This window comes from Anser anser, assembly GCF_964211835.1.
Source record: "Anser anser genome assembly, chromosome: W".
NCBI lineage: Eukaryota > Metazoa > Chordata > Aves > Anseriformes > Anatidae > Anser > Anser anser.
The window spans coordinates 1,069,189-1,085,302 of record NC_139731.1 but is presented as its reverse complement, the minus strand read 5'-3'; the positions used below and the strand labels follow the sequence as shown (position 1 = coordinate 1,085,302).

At 39.3% G+C, this 16,114-nt stretch overlaps 1 pseudogene across 1 annotated transcript in view; it reads right to left on the bottom strand.

Annotated features, from left to right (window-relative positions):
* The window catches only part of LOC310888607 (ADAMTS-like protein 1), a 106,006-nt pseudogene that overhangs the window by 14,158 nt on the left and 75,734 nt on the right, over window positions 1-16,114 (bottom strand). The window contains exons 11-12 of the transcript XR_014589229.1: window positions 14,825-15,004; window positions 12,926-13,060 (exon numbers count right to left, since the gene is read on the bottom strand). The product of XR_014589229.1 is annotated as an ADAMTS-like protein 1 (transcript). The remainder of the gene's footprint in view (window positions 1-12,925; window positions 13,061-14,824; window positions 15,005-16,114) is intronic.

Below are 16,114 nucleotides of genomic sequence, written 5' to 3'. Positions count from 1 at the left end.
ACAGAGACAAAGAAATGTGAATGCTATTGACTCTAGACTCTAGACCCTATTCCTTTTAGCAGGCTGCTAACTTAAGTCTGCAGAATTGCATGGAAAGCAAGGGCAAAAATGTCAAACAAGTTATGCACTAACCTAAACACAGTTTGTAATAGAAGGAAAAAATACAGAACTGTGTTTCAAAACGATAGCTATTCTTAAAACATAGATTGTTGTCATGCATTTGCATTTGTCTGACAAATAGTTCCCTAATTTAATTAGAGAAAAAGAGGGAAATTTAATTCCATCCTGTATCTAACATGAAAGGCAAAATTTGATGGGAGGTATTGGAAAAGGTTCTTCATGGAGAGGGTGATTGGGCACTGGAACATATTTCACAGGGAAATGGTCATGGCACCGAGTCTGCCGGAGTTCAAGATGTGTTTGGACAACGCTCTCATACATATGGTTTAATTTTTAGGTAGTCCTGTGTGGAGCCAGGAGTTGGACTCAATAATCCTTGTAGGTCCCTTTCAACTTGGGATATTGCATGATTCTATGAAATTTTAAGCAAATGCAGGTAAGGTAAGATCATGTCTGAAAATCTTACAATCCCTAAGCAAAGTCTGTTTGCTGAAGTGGAAAAAATAAGAGACAAGCCTTTACAGTTCTTCTTAAACAGTGAAGATTTGTTCATATAGTAAGCAGAAAGTGTAAATTTAAACTGACATTGTTAATTCAGGTTGTTATGAAAATTGTTATGAAATATACTTCTCAGTGCTTTCATACAGTGTATAAAATAAAACTCACAAAGGGTAATGCGATCCTGGAAATCCCCAGAAGAAAGGATCAATGTTAATATAAGTATAACCTTTGTTTTTAATAACTTAAAGAAATCCAAATGAATATGAGTTTATGCTAGACAAGGAAAGGCATGTATTTAGGAATTCTCGAAATATGCCAATTCAACTGATGACAGTAGCATTAAAAAAAAAAGGTATTAGGTACTTTAAATAACTATTTAAGGCTCCAAAGAGCAGTTGAAACTTACTATATTAAATATATAACATGGCTTTTAAACTGTTTTCAGAACACCTAAACTAGTTACCAAATGCCACGCATGTTGATGTTATTTGATATCATTTACATAGCATTTTAAATTTACACCATATTCAACAAAACCTGAGTTAGGCCCGTTCCCTGCCTCAGAGAAGTTGTAAAAATGTTCCCAAATATACATGGGCCACATGGTGGGCCCATTAAAAAAGCAAGGGAGTTTTCAAACTTTAGTAAAAGAGCTTGTTTTCTAATAAGAACTCTGAAAATTGGAATCCTACACACTGATAATCTTGTATGACTAAGGATTGGGATGAAAATAATCAGGAATGGTGAAAATAAATAGAAATGGTGAAAACAGTGCCTACAAGAATGGACACAATGCTGAAGTGGCCTCCTTAGATAACTTTGATGGGCTTGTTCAGTGCATGGCAAAGACAGAAATTAATATACTTCAGAATAACATTCTGCTCCACTGATGCTACTACTCCAGGTGAACTGCACAAACATATTTGTGGAGGAAAAACAGCACTCAAAACAGTCAGGTGGAGCATGCACTGAGCAGCAGTGCAGCACTAGGAGTCTGACAAAGAGACAGAGCAAGAGCTAGCACAAAACATGATTAGCAGTCCAAGCTGCGAAGGCCAGTGCTGCTATAGAAACCTTTCTGTATTTATTAAGCTGATATAAACTTGCTGCATCCTCAGACTTCAGCAACTCAGGAAACTTCTGTGGTGCAAGGAAAATAACGAACACAGAGCAGAGGAGGTGGGGGACAGATAGCTGCAGGGCAGCCAGGGCTGCTTGCTCCAGAGGGGACTGTAACTTCTGTCTGATTAACAAAGTGCTTTAGCAGTTTAGGGGAGGTCTTGAGAACCAACATGGAGGGAGAGGGTGTTTCAGAATTGAGAATGGATAAGCCCTTTAGTCAACAGGTCAGGAATCCCATGGTGTTTGAAACTCCCTTAACACTTACTCTAGGGCAAAGCTTAAGCTGTGTAAAAGGCACAACAATATTTTATGTGAAGGAGCTGGCAGATTGACAGGTCAGACTGGGACACCTGTGGCGAGTCTCGTCGCCCTAGTTCTCACCAGAATATGCCTTGGTGGATATTTTAGAACAGAATCTAGGCCACTGCTCCTGGAAAAGACATGAGTTCAAGGGCTGCAGCTTTTGCCACAAAACCAGAACTATACAGATATTGCCCCTGAAGCCAGCAATATTATTCTATGTGGCAGCATTTTTGACCACTGCTGGATCAGTGGTTGTCATACTGGCTCATTCATGGTGCCACACTGAAGCAGCAGGTTGTCTTGAAGACCTTGCTCTTTTAACTCTGCTTTCAGAGCTCTGCAGCAGCAGGACCAGAGCCTGACTGACTGAAGAACAAACACTATATCAGCATGGTCAAAGTGTTTGACCAGGCAAACGTGCTTTACATACCATACACACTGTGAACTGTACGCAGTAGTCATGTTCAAATGAAAATCTATGCTTTTCATCAAAAGGCTAGTAGTGTAGCCTGATGCAGAAGGAAGATACTGCAATGCTATTTGAACATTACGTAACTTTTAGAATGGAAAAGAATGTGACAGTGTCCGACTGGGGAACTAGAAATGATTATAATGGCACACTTTTGATATTCATTTTAAATCTTATCCTCACAGAGATGTAACTTACATGGGAATTCTCGAAGTGTGATGAGGCAGTGTTTCCATGGAGACAAAGATGGAAGGGGATGGGAAACAAAATTAACTGGACAGATTATCTCATGGATGCACCTGGTGCTTTATCCTCACAGTGGAAATATTATTAGCGTAATATAAAGTTTCCCCCAAAAACATTCTTTAGCATTAGAACTACTTTTCTAACGTGATGTCCAATTTATTACAGAGTGAGAGGAGATAGGAAAAATGATGTCGTAGCAAAATAACTTCATAGATAGTCATGATTTTATCTGACTCTTACTGCACAATTTCTGCAGCTGCCTCATTTCTTAGGGGAGCACAAACACTGCTTTAATCATAATTACTCATGAGTTATATATTTACTGACATTTTGCACAGATTGTCAATTACTTGGTATTTCTACATCCCATTTCCAACTGTAGCACTAATTCACAGAACCTAAGAAAATTTAGAAGAGGCTTATGGTAGGGAGAGGAAGGGGAAAAGGGAACAAAGGAAAATTTCTTATGTTTCAAACAGATATTCTTCCTTGAGTATACCATGAAACATGACTAGAGCATGCTGGTGGGTTCAGTCATGTTCATCAGGTTCATTTATTGCTTTTCATACTGATTTTAAATAAATAACAGTCTTATGTTTACAAATGTTCTGGCTCAAGAGCAATACACATAGCAACAAATTGCAGCACTAACTTTTTTCTGTTCTGCTTAGAAAGTTTGGTTGCAATCATGGTATTAGTTTGAACTGCTTCTTCTCCTAAAGTAGCCAGCTGCATAGCACTTGACTCACAACAAAGCACCCCAGAACATATTAAAAAGTTTTAGGTCAATTTTTCTGTTCAGTGCCACACCTAGAGGACTCTCAAATATGCAGAGAGGCAAATACTAGCCACAGGTTTGAACGGGTCCTCTAGACTGAAAACCCTCCTGAACTTCAGGGCTTGGTTCTAATGCAGTTGCCCCTTTCAGAGTAAGTCATTTATTCACACAAAAAATATGGCCATTGAAGGCAAGGTGGCTACAAAAATGCTTTCACGCTCTGCTTTCTGAGGCCTCTTCTGGACATTTAAGTGGCTCTGCTGGAAAATAAGGGGAGTATACTATAGCTGGTAAAAGGAAAATGGGAGGGAAATACTGCTGCTGATAACTGGAATCCTTTGTACCTTTTAAGCAAAAGGTTATTGTTGCTTTGCTTGAAGAATAGCTTCACTATTAAGTAGTGTAGCTGTTTGCAGGATAGGAACTTGTAGTCCAGCCATTTTCTGTATTTTCAAACAGCAGAGAAATTGGCAGCTAAGCTGCTCTAACTCTCTCGTCACTGGGGATAACATAAAAACAGAAAGAAACCTGCTTTCCAGGACTGTGTTTTCAGGACTGGCAGTTAGTAAAAGTGTGTTCTGATTTGTGAAGTGAGCAAACTTGATATGGAACAACAATATTACTTTTTTTTTTTTTTTCCAGTTGACTGTACTTTTCTGGTCATAAAACTTTGATGATACACTTTATCATCTAACTTTACAGTTATTTTTAGTATTTCCTACCTATATGGATTTATTTATTTATTAAGCTATTTATTAATACATAGAGGCAGATGTATAGCAGATGATAGCCTGGAAAGATGAAAATTCAGAGTCCTAAGCTAGGGATGACAACATGGAAAATATGATAATTACACAGTCGCAATACTGGAAGAGCTGACTGGATCAGTATCTTTCCATGTCTTTGTCCTCATAATGTCTCTGTGAGGTAGGGAAATGGTGTTTATCCTATTTAGAGGTGCAAAAGCACAGCTCAGATTCCAATGAGACTAGAGTAGGCAATAAAAGGGGATGAAAACCATTTTTCAAATAAATGCCCTGACTTTTTCTAATAGGGTCAGTCACATCTCCAGATTCACTAGAATAGCCATAGTGCTCCAGGACTTGCACCAGCTTCATTTCATCCAAAGCATAAAACCAGAATAAAGGCCAAGAATTTACATAATGATGGTATCTTCCTTTTTGATTTAAAAAATAAAAAAGCTGTTATCTATCTATCTATATATATTTGGTCAAAATGTGAACATCTCATCAATGTATAGTAAGCCTTAAAAGTATGCATTGCAGGTATACATAACAGATAGCCTAGCTTCCATTACTACAATATCTAATATTTCTGGGTTGCCTTTTTTTTTTTTTTTTTTAGAGACATTACTTAAGCCCTGCACTGTGCCAAGTTAGATGTACTTTTCGTTTCACGTCCTAGCTTTTTTACATATTTATGCTTCACTTTCTTTCTAAATTCATGAGCTTGTCTTGCATTCTGAAATAAAGGTGCATCTTTTCCTGTGGATGCCTCATAAATACAGACAAAAACCTTTATTTAATTATATACAGGGTACAATGCAAAATCCCTCCTTCAATTTCCTCAGTTGCAAACTATATTTTCAAACGTCATCACATTTGATAAAAATTTCTGCTGATATTTATCAACATGTGGGGCATTAACCTGAAGCTTTGGGGAATGATTTATCAAATGTGTTCACAGCCATTTTCTGTGCAACTCATGCAGCTTATCTGCAACAAAATATTTAGATAAAGCAGCACATGCCAAGAAACAATGTGCTGCTAAAAGCAATCAAAATACACTCTCCTTCCTCTTGTTTTTTCCTTCATTGTGACCTTGCATATGTACTCCTACATTTCTATATTCTTAGAAATATTAATTCCTGACTTATCTTCCCATGTTCCTGGAATTTTCTTCACTTAAATGTAATTCATCTTTATAAAGCTTCAGTTTTCACTATGCCACATAACTGCAATGATTGTAGTATTCTTCTGTGCTAAGATAAGGAAATATTTTTGTGTTATATTTTGCATCTTTTGATAAGTCAACAAAGGTTTCCAATGAAGTTACATCAAATTTATGAAATTGTAGTGAATTCCTGCCAGTTTGTAAGATTTTCAGTTTCTCACTGGAATGTTTTCACATACAGGACACCATAAGCTTGAACCTAAATGAAAACAAAAATTCTTTATAGCCCCAAACCCTTTTCTGCACAACTGTCAGAAATCGTGAACACTGGGTCATACAATTTTGATTTTGCCAAATAAACATTTAAAATGCTCAGGACCTATGGAAATGTGTCCAGGGAGTTGCGTCAAAGAATTCACTGATACTGGTAGCATAAATAAAGAAAATCTACTGAAAATACATGAATTTAGGATGTTCTTGAGTTCAAAAAGATAATTCCATGAATTAATCAGGCCTTGTAAAAGTCATATGGTAATGAATATTATTAAAAAACAGAAATTAATACTATGAAGCAAACATAGGATATATATATACGTATGTTATTTATTTATTTTCTGAGGAAAAGGGCAATGTCTCCCATAGCTGTTTCCCTATTAACATTCAGGAAAACTGTAATGAAAATTAAAAAAGAAGTCTCAAACCCAGAAACGTTCATAAAATTAAGATCTAACCTGAAAGCTTTCCAAAGAAATGTCACTTCAAAAATTTACTACTGTTTCAATGTGTGTGTGTTATAAAGCCTGTGTGTGCCTACCATAAACCGAGGATGTTAGAAAGCAGGTGACTGTCTGCCGCTCATCATGACTGTCAGTTCCCACTACTGTCAAAACCAGAAATATTTCTGAGCTGATGGATGCTCTAGCTCCTGCTTTGAAGTAAGACATGGCATTCAGATTTGTGATCTGCAGATTACACAGAAGTGGGTATTATACAACCTGGCAATGAACATGAGGTCTGGGGAGGAATGCAGAACTATATACATCCTTCCAACAGTTGCAAAAGAGCAGTGTAAACAGCAGTCTATGCCACTGTCTACACTATACTTTCTAACCAGATGATATAATGAATTGGCTGGATGGTTGCACTCAAAGAATTGTGGTCAATGGCTTGATGTTCGGCTGGAGATAAGTGACAAGTGGTCACTCTGGGGCTGGTATTGGGACCAGCACTGTCTAACATCTTTGCTGGCAACATGGACAGTGGGATTGAGTGCACCCTCACCAAGTTTGCCAATGACACCAAGGTGTGTGGTGCGGTTGACACCCTGGAGGGAAGGGATGCCATCCAGAAGGGCCTGGACAGGCTTGAGAGGTGGGCCTGTGTGAACCTCATGGAGTTCAACAAGGCCAAGTGCAAGACCCTGCCCCTCAGTTGAGGGCAATCCCAAGCACAAATACAGTCTGGGCAACGAGAGCAGCCCTGAGGAGAAGGACCTGGGGGTGTTAGTGTTAGGGAGAATCGAATGGATGTTTTATTAATGTTGACAGTGCAGGACCTTAGGGCAATAAACGAAATAACAAAAGATATTCACCCAGTGGTGGCTAATCCTTATATGTATAAGTGTTTTACGGTAATTGATTTAAAAGATGCCTTCTTTTGCATACCCATTGACAAGGATAGTAGAAAACTCTTTGCTTTTGAATGGGAAAATCCACGGAACGGACGAAAGATGCAACTAACCTGGACAAGATTGCCTCAAGGATTCAAGAATAGCCTGACCCTCTTCGGCGGTCAACTAGCTAAAGAAATAGAAGATTGGATTAACCAAGAACAGATTCAGGTACCAAAGGATCGATACCTGCTGTTACAATATGTGGACGATATATTAATAGCTACCGAAGGAGAGTCAGAATGTATTCAGGTAACTATTGATATTTTGAATCAATTGGGACTAAATGGGTACAAGGTTTCTAAACAAAAGGCACAAATCGCGTGCACAACAGTAATTTATTTGGGATGTGAAATTTCTCAAGGACAAAGAAAATTGGGAGTTAACCGAATACAAGCTATTTGTGAAATCCCCGAGCCGCGAAATTTGCATGAACTACGGGCTTTCCTAGGTATGGCCGGGTGGTGTAGACTGTGGGTAATGGACTATGGACTCATAGCAAAGCCCCTCTATGAAACCCAAAAGGCCTGTACATTTACCTGGGGAAAGCCACAACAAGAGGCCTTTAAAAAATTAAAAGAAGCCCTGATAAAGGCGCCTGCCTTGGGCTTGCCGGACTTATCAAAGGACTTCCAGCTGTTTGTGCACGAGAGACGATTGGCACTAGGAGTACTGACCCAGCGACTTGGCAGCTGGAAAAGACCTGTGGGGTACGACTGTAGGACGACTAGCTAATTAGCAAATAGACTTCGTGGAACTGCCTAAAGCAAGAGGTTATAAATACCTATTGGTAGGGGTTGATACTTTTTCAGGATGGCCGGAGGCCCTTCCCTGTCGCACCAACTAAGCAAAGGAAATGGTAAAATGGTTACTACAGGAAATAATCCCTAGATTTGGTGTACCACTGGGTATTTCTTCAGACAGGGGATCACATTTCATTGCCAATGTGGTTAAGGAGGTTAGTAGGTTACTGGGAATCACCCAGAACACCCTATCCCACTTACTCCACCCCCATCCTATAGTACTGGCGTTAACAAGCAGGCATAGAGGAATCAATAAGATAGTAGACTAACAAAGATGCATTAAAATTATACTTACTAATCTCTATATCAAGTTATACTCACTAACCTCTACTAACCTGATTCAACCTAATAGTAATGAAAATACTTGCTCTTGGTATGAGTGAAGTATTTTCAAAGGGGGGAAATGTTAGTGTTAGGGAGAATCGAATGGATGTTTTATTAATGTCTCTTAGGTGATGGGTCATAAAGTATAATTAAGCATTGCCAAATGTACTTATATTATCAATTAATCTATGTATACTGGGAAACTTAGGGAGTATACTGAACAGTCAAATGAATCTTTGAAGGGGAACCCTGGGAGGGAACAGGTACAACCTGACCTTGGATAAGGGCCTGGAAATGCTGAAATGAGTTGAAGCAGAACCAAGGAGCGGAGGGAGCATGCGTCGAGTGAGAAAGGTGAAAAGTTTAGCAGAGAGGAAGACTCCTTACTTCATCTGGACGACCACCTGGACGACCACCAGAGAGCACCACGCATGTGCAAAGGGGAGGAGAGCTAATTAGAATGGAATGCGAGGCTGATGTTGCAACCTGTAATGAATATGTATACCTTACGTAATGTTGGATGTATAAATAATGGCTGGGGTGTAACGGGACTAGAAGCCAGATTTGGGCACCTGCCCCGGCTTCCAGCGCTGAATAAAGCACCTTCATATAATCACTTGGTGGTTATGTGGTTGCTACGCTAACAGGGGTGTTAGTGGATAAGAAGCTCAATATAAGCCAGCAATGGGCACCTGCAGCCCAGAAAGCCAACTGTATCCTGGGCTGCATCAAAACAAGCGCGGCCAGTGAGTCAAGGGAGCTGATCCTCCTCCTCTACTTTGCTCTTGTGAGACCCCACCTGTATTCAGCTCTGGGCCCCCCCAGCACAAGAAGGACATGGATGCATTACAGTGAGAGTGAGTCCAGCGGAGGATCACAAAGATGATCAGAGGGCTGGAGCACCTCTCTTGTGAAGACAGGCTGAGTGAGTTGGGGTTGTTCAGCCTGGAGAAGAGAAGGCTCTGGGGAGACCTTATAGCGGCCTGCCAGTACCTAAAGGGGGCCCACAAGAAAGCGGGAGAGGCAATCAGGGAATGGAGTGATAGCACAAGGGGGAATGGCTTTAAACTAAGAGAGGAGAGATTTAGATTAGATGTAAGGAGGAAATTCTTTCATATGAGGGTGGTGAGGCACTGGCACAGGCTGGCCAGAGAAGCTGTGGATGCCCCATCCCTGGAGGTGCTCAAGGCCAGGCTGGATGGGGCTTTGAGCAACCTGGTCTGGTGGGAGGTGTCCCTGACCATGGCAGGGGGGTTGGAACTGTATGGTCTTTAAGGTCCCTTCCAATCCAAACCATTCTGTGATTCTGTGATACTATGACGAGCTTAGCCTAGAAAACTGCCTGAAATCTCAACCCTTTAGAAGTAAAAAATAAAGTAACCAATACAAAATGTTCCTATCAGCTCATGAAAAAAGATATTTTACGATAGATCTTAATGGGAGCTTTGCTGACTCCATTGGGCAGAGCATGGATGTTTAATAGACTTTTTCTTCTGTTTATATTGTAAAGGCACAGAAGTGACTGCTGAAGGATCTTTAACTATGAGCAAGGAAGACCTACAAACCAGACTTCTGTGTTATGGCCCTGATATTTCCCTTCTGCTTATCTGCTAAACTTTATGTAGAAGAAGCCCACAGAAATTGATCCTGGAGAGCAAGTTCACTATTTCAAATGACTGACATGATGGTGGAAGCATTGCACAATTCTACTTATATGTCAGAGAAAATGCATAGGATGTATGATTGTCTGGAGGTTCTAGTCCTCTCCTTTTAGCTCAGCCTGTCAATTGTTGTATTTTATACCATTGTTAATTTCTGCAAGTTCTCAGTTGTAACTTCATTTTTTGTTGCTATTTTTTTCTCTCTCTCTTTTTATTTTTATTTTTCCCAAGGCACAAAACAATATTTAAAGAAGCTCTGACTCCCATTTTTCCTAAGCCCTGACAAACCCTTATTTGAATTTATCCAGGTTTCTAACTTCATTTTTAACCTCTGGTGTCTCTCCACTCCTTTAACATGTACATTTTCCCAAAGCTCACTTAACACTACTTCACGCTTCAGTCTGTTCCTTTACGCATGTCCTATTTTATTCCCTATTCAACAAATTCTCTTATCCTGCAATTTCCGAGGATCAGGTTCTCCTGGTTTCCACTGGGATAGAATTTATTTTCTTCACAGTAGCTGATAAGGTGCTACGTTTTGAATTTACAATGAAAATAATGTTGACAACACAGTGATGTTTTAGTTGTTGCTGAGCACTGCTTATACAAGGACTTTTCAGCTTCTCATGCTGCCCTGCCAGCAATGAGGAGGGGAGTGCACAAGGAGCTGGTAGGGGACAGAACCAGGACAGCTGGCCCAAACTGGCCAAAGGGGTATTCCATACCATCTGATGTTAATCTCAGTAAGAGAACTGTGGGGAGCTGGCCAGGCAGGGGTGTTGCTCAGAAAGGTGTAGGTATTGGTTTGCTGGTGGTGAGCAACTGTTTTGTGCATCACTTGTATTGGGTATTGTTCTCTTTCTCCTTCCTTCCTTCCCTCCCTCCCTCCCTCCCTTCCTTCCTTTTTCTTTTTCCTTTTTATTTGCTATTAATTTGCCTTTATCTCAACTACAAGTTTATTTTTTTTAACTGATTATCTCCCCCATCCCGCTGTTGTAGTGGGAGAGTGGGTGAACAACTGTGTGGTCCTTAGCTGCTTGCACGATTACACCACAACAATTTCCAGAAGTCTGTGATAAACTCACCCACTATACTGGAAGGCTGTGGGGAGACTAAGTATGGGAGAAAACACAGAATCTGTGACTATGATTTATACTGATATGAGTACACTGTAATCTAGGTGTAGATTAAAAAATAGCTGACTTGAGTCCTATTTTTTTTTCAGTAATGGTTGTTCTCTTTGTGAATGAAACCAGATTCTTTGGGACAGCTACAGAAAACGTATTCAGACAATGTATATTTTCACTTTCACTTTTTTTTTTTTTTTATTTTTCAACTTTCCATATTTGTTTTGATGATATTACTCGACAAAGCACACTGGTCTGTAGCTTACTAATTGATTAGATAGCCCATCCCATGCTGGTTTTTTCATTAGGAAAAATCTCTCAGGAGCTTTCCTCAGGTTTTAGTAATACAGGCCTCAAACTCAGGTCAGTAAAACTTGAGTGAAGTTGAGGGAATTGCCTCAAGAAGGAATCTGCTTTGCTATTTTGCTATTAAGATTCATGGAGATTTTTACCCCTGAAGTGGAAGGGCAAGGTACAGGGCAACATGGCCAAATAAAATTAGTTTAGAGGTTATACAAAGGCAGGGAAGAACACCCTTTGTCATTTGATTACTGCTTTCAAACAGTCAAATATCCCTGCAACTTAAAGATCTCTCTCTGGAAAAGTGAGAGGAAATGGATGAAACAGGAGCATGACCCAGTCTTAACAACAGTGAATACAATAAAACCTACTCAAAATGATTTATTCGATACTAATAAATACCTTCAGATATTCCCCACAACAAGGACTATTTTACTGCAGTTTTTGTGCAAGCAGAAATGTAATCCAGAGCTGCATGCTAAAAGCTATTGCAAATGTACACAGATGTTAGCACTGGGGTAAAGTAAACACTGCAAAACTAAAAACGTAAATAGAAAGCCTCCATTGTGAAAAGAAAATCCTAAAATTAGGATTTTCTAAATGTTAGAAATGTTACTAAATGTTAAAAATAATGGAAGGTACAGAGACCAGAACTTTAAACAACCAGACAGCTACAGACCCTTCGATGAAAGTTTCATATTCTTACCTCTAAAAAGGTAAAAGATTGTTCTGAAACTGCAAAACTTGATGAGATTTCTCCATATACAGTACCAAGACTGTTGGAGAAGCTGTTTGCCTATCTGAGCCTGATAGTAATTAGAGGCTGAAGATCAGTGTGAGAAAATTAATTTTAAAATAAACATGCCCTGAACTTTAGAAAAGGGTAAGATTCTCTTTGTAAACAAACCACATTCACAGATATGAAAAGAGTTTACAGCCTCTAACAGAACTTGGAGTGTAGAGAAGAGAAAGATATATGGAAGGCAGAAAAAAATAGTGAAGACAGGGAAAACATTTTGTTGGGGATTATTTCCTTATATTGCTTTCTGCACACGTTGGTTGTGTGATATAACAAAGAAGAGTGAAATGAACAGGATTAAAAGAAAGCTTGTAAGAGAAAAAGCAAGGCTAGAGTGATAGGGAAAACTCTAGAAACTGTTCTGGAGAAGGACTACATACAATATGGATAGCAGACATATGGGAAGACTAGTACACAAATGCAGAAGAAACAGAAAAACAGATCCACAAGCATTTCTTTTCTTAGATCAACTGACTTGCTAGTTTTCCATGTCTTGTGTTGAACAACATTGCCAGCCTTTTAGGTCACAGATTGCTTCTTACAGGGTGTTATGAAGTGTGGCACAATGGAGACCTTACTCTGTATGCAGCATTGGGGCGTAACACTAATAAGAGGACTTTTTTTTTTTTTAATGAATAAAAAAGAGTTTTCAAGTTCTGAAAACAATCTGACAATTATTATGACTGCCAAAGGACTGTCCCAGTGCTCCATGTCTAGATAATCTAAACCTGTAATGTAAAGAACCCTCTTTAATCTAAAAAAAAAATAATCATAAAACACTTGACTTACCTATGAGAGCAGAGCTCCCTGGACTGATGGCCATTTTTGTTCCTGAAGGAGAGGTCAACACTGAAGGAGGTCTGGTCCCAGTGCTGAAAAGCACTGCTGTCAAGTCTTCTAGGTTAGGAAGGGGTCGTGGAGGCTCTAGTAACAGATTGGGAAACTGAAGTGATAAGCAACACTATAGCAGAAAATACCTTAGGGACTTAAAAAAAAACCACCACTACCTACTGGTGCGTTATTGGTCATGTTGCAACATTATCATTTCAAAGGGGCACTCTATGCAACTTCAGGAAATTACTAAAGGTGTGTTTTATTTGATATTAGGTAAGACACTAGAGAAAGTATTAAAATAACATCTAGATCAGTATGACTACAAAATAAAAGAAATTATGTCTGAAGGCTACCATGGCATTCTGGGTTGACCATTTTCATATGTAATGAGAGTACATGGTATCAGGAGATACAGCAGCTTGGAATAAAGGGCAAATTTATACAGCATAGCAGCCTAATCAAATGTCCATGGCAGTCACTGGAAAACTTTTCACGTCTGCTACAGACTGAATCAAGCCCTGACTAAATATGGTTATAACCCTGTCAAATCCTGTGGTATACTTAGGCAGAGCTCCAAAGGACTAAGAGCTCAAAGAGCTCAAGAGGATCAGTCTACACTGAGAACTGCACGATTTAGTCCTTTAGTAACAGTAACACTATTTTAAAAATTGATTGCATTGCCTATCATTCTGAATTCTTTTTGTTGTGGAAATTATAGAATATTTGATTAAAGTGAATGGTGGCCTCATCACTTTTCAATAAGATCACAGCACAAACTGAGCAATATTTCTGCTGCTCAGCATATTCAACACCAGAAGTACATGGATGCTTGAACTATTTATTTCCACCAAGAAACTAAAAATGTGATTTGCCTAAAAGCAAAAGCTTACATAACCCACAATAACTTTGAACCTTTAAAAAATAAGCCATTTTTAGAGGTCAGAAAAGGATTTAAAAATCTTGTGGGAGTTCTGATGTATAGCCTGAAACCCAGCTGATATTTATTGTAGTTTTTTTTTCAACTCAGTTTCTAGAGCCAGTCTGGATTCATAAGGGAATCATGTGAATGCTGTTACAGGGACTTTAGTGTTATCTGTGAAACTGTAAGAAATATCACTTTAAAACTTCCTCTGGAAGCTCTATCATCCATAAGACCTATGCTCACTCCAGTAATGAAAGATGAGAGCTGTACTGGCTGCTTTAGTGATTTTGTACCAATAACATGGACTAGGTTTCAAAATTTGACACTTCACTATCAAATGTACTAAAGCATTTACATAGTCTGGTTGGATCATTCATCTTCCAGGCAGGGAGAAATAATAGAGGTGAGTTGCTAGGAAAGGAAAGCCCTTTCCCACACATTCAGTTACCACCAGGTAACACTTCCACCCATATTTCACAGCTGACATTGTCTTTTCAAATCACCCAGATAGGCTTTCTGCCTGTTATTTGGAAACCCAAGAAAAAGTAAACTTCACCCTTCACTGAATTTGGGAAGTGTTTTTTTAAAGTGCACTGTGTTTATGCACCTGTTTGATACGAAATGGGTCAGTACCACACAGCCATGTACCAGAAAGACTGCCAAGCAGAAGCAGAGCACTTCACAGGGAAAAAAGTGGCATCAATCTCATCTCAAGAGAGCCACTTTAAGAAATTGTTAATAAATGCTTTTCTTAGCCAGTAGGTCTGAAAGAGTGAAACCGGATATGTCAAGGCTGGGAGGGGCTGTCCCTGGGTTCAAACATTTTGTCTGTATGTCGTTCCCTCTCTCCATGTTCTCTGATTAATTCTGAAGGCTAATTGTGCCATCAGCCATATTCCTATGGCTTCACATGCAAAATACCCTGAACTTACCAAGAACAAACAGCTGGGAGCTTTCAGTTACCTCCCCACGAAGATTGGCTGCCTTGCAGGAGTATAAACCCTGATCTGCCAGAGAAACATTCACAATTAGCAGCAACCCATCATGCAGGTGGTGAGCAGAGGACAGCTTGACCTTATTTTTAAACCAAGTAACTTCTGCTTCAGGAACACCTGGAAAAATATTGACAACACATAACACAAGTAAGTATAGTAGTTGCTGAACAGTGTCACGGTTACTGCAGACAAAATGTTTAAGACAGAACAATTAAAACAAGCTTTTAACATGACTTTCAAGTAACATCTTTTTGCAGTTCAGAACTGTTAAGTCAACTCTTTCACATTGTCTACCTTGTATATCTTAGATACCTCTGAGACAGAGCAGAAGAATTAAAACAGAATTGAAGTCTTCCTTTTTATACCCTAAGGTTGTACAAGTTAACAGTGAACTCATCACTCTTAAAAGCAAGTCTATATGGGATCAGAATGAAGGTTAATCTAGCCTAGTATGCTGTCTCCAGCAGCAGCCATAAGCTGGTGCCTCAGGAAGAGTAAGAAAAGGACAAGCATATGCAATGCTTCCTGCTAACGCTCTCCCAGCATCCTCCCATGTTCAGCTTAGGAACTTCCTAAGCCAGAAGTAGTTTCTGTGCATTTAGGAAGCCTCCATGGCTTTCTTTTCTATGAATTACTCCAATCTTCTTTTTTGAATGTAGGCAAACAATTGGCATTTACATCTTCAGAAAAGCAGTTTCACTGATCAAGCGTTCAGACAACAGGTTGTTACAGATTCATAACCCACTACAGGAAAAATTGCTTCCCTTCATGTGCTTTGATCTAAGGTCCCTCTCTATTTGGTGCCCTCTTGTAGAAAGAGGCTCTCGTCTGTAGCTATCAAGACTGCTGCTCTTGCAGTAAAGAGCATTTCCTTGATATACTGATATTTAGTTCAATTTAAATGCATGCTATATCAGGTAATTCAGTGTCACTGACTACTAAACCATTGGTTTATGTGAATAGTACTGGAAGTTTTAATAGATGGGACAGACCTGTGGAGTTGTTCCTGGGAGAAACAGTTATTGTGTGCTACTGTAAAGAGCAGTACATCCTTAATCCTGGTAACTGACGGAGTGTATGGTATCCCATTTGCTGTATCTTCTGTAAGTGGGAATCAGTTAACCACTTTTGCATGAATGTGCAGTTCCATTGTGTTTATTGTAGACTAAAGGAATGTTTTTGGGCAACTATGCTTAAGCGTATGTTGCTTACCTAAATCTTTCCCTG